A 12,332-nucleotide genomic window follows, 5' to 3' on the forward strand; every position below is an offset into this window, starting at 1 on the left:
AAGGCATATTTTGTCGGAATAATCTTTTTTTAAATATTTGAAACATAAATGTCTCAGAACAGGTTTTCCAAATATATAATTATATAATTTATATAATTGTTTTCTTTCTATGCATAATTAAGTTTTTAAAAAACACATTTCTCTTAAATAGCCCTGTATATTTTCATACAAGAAAAAATTCACTGATATGTAAAATCTAATGGCTTTTAACCCTGGCACAAGTTCTCCATTTTTTTTTTGGGGGGGGGGGGTCAGGTAATATATATATTTTCATAATTGACAACATATTTTTTTGTGAGGGTATTAGCCCATATTCAATCCACGCCCCAACCTGTCTCAAAACTGGTAGCATTCTGTTTATTTGATACTTTTACTTTGATATGAAGTACTAGAGGCGGCGTTCTAAATTCATCCCGCTTTTGGCTATATTGAATATTAATAATTTTCTTCCATTGGCCTATCCCTGAATATTCATCTTTTTCTTCCATTGTCCAATCCATGAATATCAATTGAAATACAAAAAAAAAGTTACTAGACATAAATATTACTATGACTTTAGTTTCGTTTTTTCATCATTGTTAAAAGATTAAATGTCCCTCTCTCTCACTTCCCTTTCCTTCCTTTTTTTTAAATTTCATTATTTTTATTTAAAACCGTATTTATAATTTTGTCTCTCTTTCTTCAAAATATTTTAGGATCCTAGTATTTTTTTGTTTCAAATTATTGTCCTAAAAGGGTTTAAATGTTTAGTTAAATGTTAAATTTTAGTTTAATACCTGAACGCATTACGGACGCGTCGCTAGTATCAAATCATTTTAACACTATGTTTTCTTTGATTTACTATTTTATAAATTTAAATTTTCTAGTTTATGAATAGAAATTTGATACTTTAATATAATTTAAATAGCAAGACGAAATCAAAAAATGAATTTATTCTTCATAGAAGTAAAATAATGGGTCTTATCTTTCTGGTCAATGAGAGTTTATTATGGATTAATGGAGCACTATGAGTATTAAACACTCTACTATTGGAAGACTCGAGCTCATTTATAGACGTTTATTTCCTATATAGATCTGTCATGGATCTTGGTGCAATAAAGTAAACCGTTTTATACAAAATCTACATAATTCATAAGCTACAAAACAGAAAAAGTAGTCGCTCATATAGGTATAGAATAACTTGTTTTTTTTTATGTTGATATGAAGTTCTACAACAAATTTTGCCCGGGAACGTACTCTGTAAATGTAATGTATATATACAGGCAAGAACAAATATAAATGTAAAGAATATTTGTTATTTGTTTGTTTATGATATTTGCATTCTTGCTAGCTTGACTCCAGAGGCTAGAAAAATATCATTATTAACACTTAATGGAGTTTTCATTGTTGTATTGTGTATCTTGCAAGTTACACCCCCACCCCCCTTCGCCCTATAAACCCTACCTTAACAAATTGAAAACTTCTCTGAAAATTGAGGCATGATCGTTAAATCCTCTAGAAGAATAAAGCCGTCTTTCCTACTGACAAACATCCTGTTACTTTTGTAAAGTACCAGAACTGGAAACTGGAAAAACAATGTCACTCAAATTAACCATGGCCACAGAGTTTGACAAATGGGTAGGAAATTTTTGAACTCCACCTTTATGATGTGAGATTTTCTTTTTTAAGATCTTTTATACATTGGTAAAGTTGGGGAGAGAGAAGAGTAAATGAAAGAAATAGAGAAAAGAGGAGAGATGGGCGAGAAAAAATATACAGAATAAAGAAAAACAAAAGTGGGTAAAGGAACATGAAAGACAATTTTTACTAAATAATATCCGCATTTCAACTCGTCATCGGTAAGTTGATGGGTTCAAATCTCGTCCCGAACTCGGTCGTTTTAGTGGTTAGTGAAATCTTAAAGGACAACCCAATAAAACCCTACTACTCTTTATAAAAGGATAATTTGAACAAATCTAACCTTTGTAGTTCTGTTCCTCTCTGAATGAGTGGCAATATTATTTATAGAAGTTTATTGGATACATTGATAATATACCATAGGTTTAGAAAATAAAGACAAAAGGCAAAATAATAGAAAATTTTTTGTCTAACCTAAAATCTAGTGTTTCCCTTTGCACTTCAGATATACAAGAATATGTAGCACTTAATAAACTCCGTGGCAAAATAATATCTTAAGTTGAAAATGGGCATAGAAGACTTTAGGTTATAAGTCATTTAGACGTACAAGGGGAAGGGGATGTTTACCCCCCCCCACAGTGGGATTTTTGGTAATTTTTTAAATTTCCTCAATTTTGAGTTAAATGTCCCAGGGGCTAGTATTACCATTCAAAAGTTGCCATGCATCAGATTTTTTTATATACAACAAAATTAGGCAAAATACAGCCGTTTTGCTGAACGTGGTCAAAGGAATATTTTTGAAAAGTGAATTTTTTCATTAAAATCATCATACATTGCTTTTCCTACTTTTTCCTAGAATAAATTGGTGTAAAAATATGATTAAATGATATGTAACAATATTTCATTGATATAGACAGATGTTTCTACTCTAAAATGCAAAGAAAAATAAGAAAAGTTGTCATAAATCTGTAATTTAAAATCCAAGAACACCTAATATTGCATCTTAAAATAACATGTATTTTTTACGTTTAAAGGTTTTTCTAACTTGGGGCTACAAGGTGCCAAAAGTTATTTAGGCCCTGATTAAATTCAAGTATTCATAATTCAAGATTAGTTCATAACTCTTGGCACCTTGTAGCCCCAAATTAGAAATCCAGCTTAGAAAACAGATACTGTGAAGTTGTATTAATATGAATTAAATACCATTATGAAGTCAAACTACTAAAGATTGATATAATTTAATAACACACACATTTAATCTTTAAAGGTTACCTTTCCGTTTTTAATAGCGAAGCTATTCTGTAAATGATACGTCCGTCTGTCAGTACATCTGTCCGTTAGAAACATTATTAGGGAAAACGTGAATTTCTCGGCTGCTATTTAAAAGACTTTATTACCATACTAAGAAGCATCCAGATTATAATTTACTAAGTCCTTCAGTCTATCAGTAATGGTCTGACAACCAGTTGATTTATATTTGAACAAGGATGACAAAATTCATAAAAGCAAAGCTCTGAAACGGGGTGACAGACAAACATTAACTCTTGTAGAGCGTGAATATGTAAAATATATATAAATAAGTCTTGTCAAAATTTTCCTAAATTTGTTGCAAAAGTTCTTAAATATAAAATACTGTTTAAGGGTATACGGACATTGTTAGGAATTGATTATAGAGATGCTTCGCTTATAATATTGTACTTATAATATAAGTTAAAAATCAACATAAACGTATGGACATTCTGGTAATGATTATAGGGTTGATACGCTTTCCAAATCGTACAGAACTAATACAGGAATCAATAGAACAATTCTAACATGCCTAAGTTAACAAAAAAGCTAACGTTACGGACGCAGGGACGTACGGACTGATCCTAATTATAGAAAAGCTTCGCTGTAATTTTAGATAGACAGCTTTTTTTTTTGGGGGGGGGGGGTAAAGATTTACCTCATTGATGGTAATCTACTCTATATAAAACTAACGTCTGCGCCCCTAGCATCTAGGGTATTCGAAGGGATATAGAAGGGCAGAAAAATAGCTTAAAACAATACCCAGGCTTATTTATAAAAATGAAATAGCCTAAAACCATCCTATAAGAAGCTTCCCTCTAAAGAAGAACCATATCGGTTCAGTGGTGAGTAAGATCCTTCGCTACACACAAAAAAAACTTTATATTATAGGATATACTGAAAACATATATACAATGATTATTATGAATAGTTTTAGGAACAAAGCTGCTCAATTTTTATAAATGTGTGTATGTCTTCCCTTCTGTATTTCTGAAACATTTTAATTAAATTTGATTTATAAGCTACTATTTGTTTATGTCAGTCCTTTAACTTTGTTAAAAATACTTGATTTATATTGTTCTTTCCTTTCAATGGCCTTAGTTTCTAAATTTAATAGTAGTCACTGAATCCACGTTCATTTACTGTAGGTATTACTTAAACTCTCCATCCAACCATTAAAATTTGAAAATAACAAGGATGACAACATCCATTAAAGCGAAGCTCTGAAACGGTGGGACAAATGAACATAACACTTATAGATTGTTATAACTAAATAATCAGAACATAAATGTATAAAAGTTTAACAGAATTGTAAATAAATTTGTTGAAAAACTGAATAATTACAGGATAATTTTTAAGGACATTGTAATAGGGCTCGGCAGCCTGTATACCTCAGGCAAACCTTTTACAATTTTAAATATCAACTAAAAGGTTGAACCTGATCCAAGTATGACAATCCCTATTATCAAAGAGCATCAAAATGGGTTAAAATTTACAGCTTAGTCACAGCTGATGCGCAGCTGCCGAGCCCTGTATACTATTTATTGAAAACTTAGAACTTAAATTATTAATCATATATGTACACCTTAAAAACTCTCCAAAAGTTTTAATTGAGGTCTAAGTCGATGTTAAAATTTTTTCTTTTTAACAGAATAATATAAGAAATTTCGAATTCTTAACCATATGAGTAGAATAGTTCTAGGAACATTTTTCTTATTAAAATCACAATAATATGTATATAATATGTTATATTACATAAGCTATAACCTGTATATGAAAGGTTTTAACTTTATTTTTAGATAGAATAAGCTTTTTTTGGCATTTGTTACTCATAAAGTTAAAAAATCCCCAAAACAGCCAAAAAACCCACTGTGCCCCCCCCCCTAAACTTTTAAACCCCTCATTTTTTTTAGAAAAAAAAACATTACCTTTGAAACCCCTCATTTTAAAGCTTGGACGTCCTTCTTAAAAAATCTCAAATAAAATTATTGTGAGACCAAATATTAGCTTTAAAAGTCTAACCTTATGTAATTTATCCTTGCATTAATACTTATTTATTATTATATTATAAACATATTATATGTAAAAACTAAAAGCTGTTTGTACTTTGTTATAGTCTTCTAAGAGGATATAGAAATTTATCAGCTATTGTTGTAGATAAAAGTCTTAATTTTTGTTTGCTGTATCAAATTAGCTTCTAAAATTTCTGAGTAGATTCCTCTTATGAAAAACCTTTTGTTATAAATTGTTTGATTTTTCTTGCTATTTGATAGGATTTGTGTTTACGTTTTCGCCACAATGTTAAATGGAAGACAACGCACGTTGTATTTTTATTAATTGTGCTTTGGACTTAAACAAAGCGTTTGTGATATAATATAATTTGAGGATATTAAAAAGGATGCTCTTAAATGTAAAAGCAAGAAGTTAAAAGCAAAATATAATAAAAATGGAGCATTACCGACAGACGAAGGACCAGGTAAATCGTATGTACCAAAAAAAATAGCGTCTACCTTGAATTGTACACGAGAAAATAATGTTTCCTGCTACTACTTAAAAGTACATCGTATATGTTCTTAGGATGCCTGAACAGTGAGACATCAAAATTATTTTTTTTAAAGAATTCAATTTTTTTCTTTTACTTACAGATACTTATTAAAAAGACCCGGAACTTTATTTCTTAAAATAAAATAATACAACATTGATTTTTTTCAATAATAAAAAGTCTTGTTTTAAATGCATAACATTTCTATTTATAGGGGTTCGTTCATCAATCTGTATATAATGGATAGCTATTATTAACGATTTAGGTCTTTTGGAATCGTTCTCATGATTTTAAACTTTTCTGGGTAATTTTGTGATATAATTTTTGTAACGTTCTCATACAAACATTCCGTTTTTCTTCAATATCAAACGCGCTGTACTCTTTATTTGTGATTGTTCGTTTCTCTGACTGAATGATTTACCTTCGTTTTTATGGATGTTGCATAGACGTCCAAGTGGAGGGGTAAAGAGGTGATTACCCCCCCCCCCAAAAAAAAAAAAAAAAAAAAAAATTTGGATTTTCAATTTTTACCCCCCCCCCCCCCCAAATAAAAAAAATGCCTCTATAAAATAAAGATTATCCCCCCAAAATTTAGCTTGGGGGTGCAGAAGGCATCCCCAAAATTTTTATTTTCAAAACTTTACCTCCCCCCCCCAAAAAAAAAGCTTGGACGCCCCTGGGATGTTGTCATCCTTTTTATATTGTTGATGTACTGTACTTTTAATACCAGGATTAGGAAGTTTCAGATTTCTATTGTTGATCATTTTGGATGAATCTTCTTATTGACGTACGCACATTTTTCTAACATGCGCCTATATAAATATTGTTTCACGGGTAAAAATAAAGTACTTTGGTCAAGAAATTAAACTTAAGTAAAAAAAGGATAACATCATCTATAAGTAGAGAATCGTATAAGTATAATATAATGACGGCATATTTAAAAGGACTCTCCACAGAAAAATCAACTTTGGATTTTTGAAAATCTAACCTGAAACTATTATTCTCTGTTCAATTTTAGGCATTTTTTGTTTTTGTGGCATCGCGATCGAAGCCCTTTGAAATTTTTGTCCGCCGCCTATTTGTACTGCCGCTATAACAATATATACTACACTTTCCTCCACTCAATATATGTTTGCCGCTAAAGAACATTTGCTCCATTGCAACCGGCCGCTCTACGATTTATCCTCTTCCTTGACTGGACAATCCTGCCGCCTCCATTTTGTGTTCGCCTCCGCCAAATATAACCATCTTTTGCCGCAGTTGCCGCATTCATCGCCCTTCTCCGCCGCTACTCCGCTATACATTGCGTACGTTGCTATACTCAACACCCCCAGCCTCCATTTAATTTCTGAACAAGGGAGAGGGGAGCATGTATTAAAAAGCGATGAACAGCGGAGTAGCGGCGGAGAAGGGCGATGAATGCGGCAACGGCGGCAAAAATAGAAGCTAAAAATCACTAAAGCAGCACAAATTAAATGGCGGGAGGATTCACTTAAAGGAGGTAAAAAATTTCAAAGGGCTTCGATCGCGATGCCACAAAAACAAAAAATGCCTAAAATTGAACAGAGAATAATAATTTCAGGTTAGATTTTCAAAAATCCAAAGTTGATTTTTCTGTGGAGAGTCCTTTTAAAGACAAAGCTGAAAAAATGGAAGCTTTCATAAGAATCATCGATATAAAATAACCACCTCTATCTTTTGATGAATTTTGATTATTCAGATCTTGCACCAGATTTTTATGATATCTAATAGAGTGAAACATGCAGCAGGCTAAAATAACCACTTGCCTTTTGCTCCCATCCCCTCCCATCATATAGGATAAACAAACTGACCAATAAACGAGTTCCATGATAGCAAGACGGCAATTTTGCCTTGTAATAATTCTACATCCATTATAATAATGTTAAAAACAATAATAGACTGTAATTCATTAATATTATTGATATTAAGAGCTACTGATAAAGACAGCTTTACGCGGTTATTAAATGAAAAAATTTAAGATTAAAACCAGATTTGTTGGGCCCCGAGTATACAAAGGCCCAGGCTTACAAAACTGGTATTGATTTTATGATTTTCATTTCAATATTCAAGGAAAATTGTCTGTAATACGATGATGGACATGATTTTTCAGTATGGCTGAGAACCGGTTTTAATCCAGCGGATATCAATCGGATTTGAATAAGTTAAAAATATTGAGAAAGATAGAAAGAGAAAGAAAGGAAAATTAATTTCCAGTATCGCTTCGAAACCGATTAGTATCCGGTGAATTAAACCGGTTCTCAGCCATACGAAATTATAGCCTCGTATTTTATCCACGGAAAGCTGTCTATAATACGATGCGATAAATAGCTATTACTGCACACTTTATCCTGACAGTAAATGGATGTATCTGAATTGACAAGGAAAATACAGTTTTTATGAATATTTATATTATTAGTCTATCAGTTGGGACAATCAAACTATAACTATTCTCTTAAAGTATTGTTTATATGAATATTTATAGTAAAGGTCTACCAGTTGGGACAATAAAACTATGACTAATCTCTAAAAGGATTGTTTTTATGAATATTTATATTATGAGTCTTCCAGTTGGGACAATCAAACTATAACTATTCTATTAAAGGATTATATTTCTATTATTAGTCTACCAGTTGGGACAATAAAAATATAACTACTCTATTAAAGGATTGTTTTTATGAATATTTATATTTTTTGTCTTCCAGTTGGGACAATCTAACTACAGTGTGTTTTTTTATAAGAACTTTTTTGAAAGCAATTTTTCCCCACTCATAGTTATCAGAATTTAATGATTAATGACTTATTTTCTTCGTTTTTTAAGGCAATTAATAGAACAACAAAAAAATATTTCAGTTTTTATTTAAAAAGTACAGTAAAATCTAAAATTCAAAACTTAGGTGTCAACATCTAAAAATGGTTTTAGCGCATTTTTCTTATGCTCAAATAATCAACCTTTTGCAAGAATAACTGCTAAACACTTCAAAGTTAAGATATAGAGCTAAAAATGTATACAGATACTATTAGGGACATGTACTAGAACATATCAAAGTTTAAAGGTCATATCTCAACCAGGGAGGGAGTACTGGCCCCCCAAAGTCGACTACAGAAAATCCATTTTTTTAGAAAAATGTGCTAAAAACATTTTTATATGTTGACACCTAAGTTTTGAAATTTAGATTTTACTGTACTTTTTAAATAAAAACTGAGTTATTTTTTTGTTGTTCTATTAATTGCCTTAAAAAACAAAGAAAATAAGCCATTAATCATTAAATTCTGATAACTATAAGTGGGGTAAAATTGCTTTCAAAAAAGTTATCATAAAAAAACACACTGTATTAATATCTATTATCTATTCTCATAAAGGATAATTCAAAATTACTTTTACTTCTTTTAAACTTTAAAAGAAATTTAAGGTTAACAATATCCCAAACCTTAAATTTTGTTTTATCTATAATACAAAGTAGAATGATGTCCGTCTGTCCCTTAAGATCTTGGTAACCACTGAACCAATCAGATTCTAACCCCAAACCCCCACAAAAACAAAAAAAATCCCCCCCCCCCTTTTTTTTAGTTACTTATTTTTCCCCCCATTTTCTTTTGTTTATGGGGAATCCACATAAAACTACTGGCAGCAGCACCAGTAGTACTTAATTTAAATTTTTTTATCTTTTAATTTCTTTTATTTAATTACCTAAAACATAAACATAAACATATTTATTTGGGCATAAAAATTAAACAAAAAAAAGTCATAAAATCAAAAAAAAAATATAATATACAATTAAAATTACTATAACAATAAACAACCTAAATCCTAATCAGTTCTGCCCAGGTAACCATGAATAGATCTCTATGGATCTGTCTACTTTGCCCAAAATATATCAAACAAAGGTATCCTGGATCCCTTTAAACTTATAGAACCTAGGTAGTATCGCCAAAATAAACCTCTTGAGGCAAAGCCCCTAAAGGCTAGGGGCGAAGCCGCTAGTCTACAATACAAAATAAAATGGTGTCTGTCCGTCCGTCTGTCCCTTAAGATCTCGGTAACCACTGAACCGATCGGATTCTACTCTTTTTTTTTTACGAATTTTGCGAATTCGCTATTTCGCAAACATTTGTGATCCATTCGTATTTTTTTCCGCTGGTTAGGTTATAGAAGATGTAATCATACCACTTGGGGCAAAGCTCCTAGAGGCTAGGGACGAAGCCGCTAGTCTATAATACAAAGTAGAACGATGTCTTTCTGTTTGTTTGTACCAAAGGATCTCGCTAACCACTGAACCGATCGGGTTCTCCTTAAAAAAAATTATCCCCCCAACTTAAATTTTTTTTTTCATTTTAAAAAACTAAATTAAAAATATATTTGTTGGGGGGGGGGGGTTGCTCCCCCTTCCCCAAACCCCCCAAATATATTTTAACTTTATTTTAAATCAAAATTTTTAAATGGGTTTTGGGATTCAACTCCGCCATCAAGTGCCACTAGAGGCCTCTAGGGGCAAAGCCGCTAGCAATATATTTATAAACAAAAGAAACATTTTGGGCGATAGTTGTCTTTTTTAAAAAGAATTTTTTTTAAAACAATTCTACAAGATATAAAAATAATTTAAATGTATGTTTCTTACCATACAACTATTAACTCTGACAAAAAAAAGTACGTAAAGAATTTTTTCAACCCAAAAAATATGGGAGTAAAAATACGTCCAACCTCTTGACTGGTAGTTAATAAATATTAAGTAAATATTTGTACTTTTATTTGTTGTCAATAAGTACATAAAAAGTTTTACCTATAAGAACTGATTTATTCATTATTTAATGAAAAAAATCAGAGCTCATCAGCCGAAGTTCTAGAAATTTTGCTTTGTGATTTTTTTTCGTATTTTTCAGACAGCCGTTTCACTTGGCGCATCTTTTAAGAGACCTCTTGTAAAAACCTTAGAGCCGCAAAATTTATCTAATCCGCGCCCGTAGAATAAATATTCATTATTCATATTCAAATTCCTTAATTTTATCGTAGTTAATCTGCACTATAACGAATATTTTTTTCAAAATTGCCTTTGAATAATAAACAATTTTCTGTAAATTGTTACCCCTATAGTCAAGCCATAATTTATTTGAATAAATATTTATCGTATCGTACTATAGACAGCTTTCCCTGGGTATTAAAATGAAAAATTACAACGAAGGCCCTGGTTTTGAAAACTGATATCGATATTATAATTTTAATATTTGTGGAAAATTACCAGTAATACGATGCTATACATGAGTTTTCAGTATGACTATGACGCGGTTCTAATCCAACGGATATTAATCTGTTTCTAAGCCAAACAAGAAACTTACCTTCTCAAATTCCTAATTTTGCATATATGACTCTTCATATTCTAATTTAACCAATCTCCAATCATTGCTTAGCTTCAGGCGCGTGCACACTGCACAAGGATTCACCAGAGGGGGGAGAGGGGCAATAAAAAGACAGTTTATAATCTCATGAGGGGGGGGGGGGTTACTCTCCTCCCACTCAACCCTTAAAGGGTTGCATTTTCGTAATTTGAACAAACTTGTCCAGGTTAATCTCTAGTTAGATGGGTGGATCCAGATATTGGACATCTAATAAGAAATTTTCATATCTTTTCTTGATAATAGAATAGGAAAATAGCCAAAATAAAATTTCCCTCGCCCCTTTTAATTATGTCAAAAATAATCCAATCCTGATCCAGCACTAGCCCCACTAAAAATTTAAGCTAACCAATGGCAAACTTTAAAAGGTCAGTGTCATTTACGGTCCAATGTTACCTCTATCTGAACTAAATTTTTCTCAATTAGAGGATGTCTATCTGTCCGTCTGTAAATAGATGTATACGTGGATATTATGACAACGGAAAAATTGTCGTCAATTCAGTTTGCTAACATGGGACTCATTTTTTGGTCAGTTCGTTAAACCAGTAGGAGGGAAGGGGTAAAGGGGGTATCGTAATTTTGCCCAATGCAAGTTTCACTTTATTTGAGAACATGAATATCTGGTGTAAGATCTAAGTAGTAATATACCTATCCAATTTAACAAATTAACAACCAATCCATTTAATCAGTTTTTGTATTTTAAGATCAGAAAATGTTAGTGGATAGTTTCAACTTTTAATATTAGTGCTAGAAGAGGCTCTAAACCCATGTGTTCTGTCTAATGAGACTATATATTAGTTAATATATTTGTTTTCTTGGCCAATTAAGTTTATTGGCAGACAGTATCCTTATCAAAATTAGCTTCACATATTATCTTTTTAAAAATATTATGAAATTTTTTGTTGCTTTCACACAAATTGCCCGTTGAGCACTGAAACACTCCCCCACCGTTGTTTTTGAAAAAAAATGAAAATAAAGGGAGTAATTTCTATGCCTAACCCAATCGAGATCCCTAATCCTGCGAGGCCCAAGAATTCTCTAAGAGGAGAATGGTAGAATGAAGGATATAGAATAAACATTAAACGTTGATATTATGGAAGGGGAAAAATTTTCGTCCATTCAGGATGCTAACATGGAACTCATTTATTGGTCAGTTCGTTCATCCAGCAGGAGAGGAGGGGATGGGTTAAAGGGTGTGGATGGGAGGTATCGTTATTTAGCCAGCTGTGTGTTTCACTTTATTAGAGAACATGAAAATCTCCAAAACATTGTCTTAAATTTTGTTATAAAAAAAAAATTGAGAAGACTTTTCTTCACCTAATTGATCCTGTTTTCAACTTTTAATTATTCAATCCTTTGAAATTTTAAGATACTTATGCAAGCTCATCACAGATTAAAAAAAACAAAGAGAAAACGTAGAAAACTTGCCTTCATCAAGAAAACCCGCTCGTCATATGCATCGGGGATGTTATGGTTC

Source organism: Acartia tonsa, chromosome 1 (assembly GCF_053477335.1).
Source record: "Acartia tonsa isolate MP-2025a chromosome 1, ASM5347733v1, whole genome shotgun sequence".
NCBI classification, from domain to species: Eukaryota; Metazoa; Arthropoda; class Copepoda; order Calanoida; family Acartiidae; genus Acartia; species Acartia tonsa.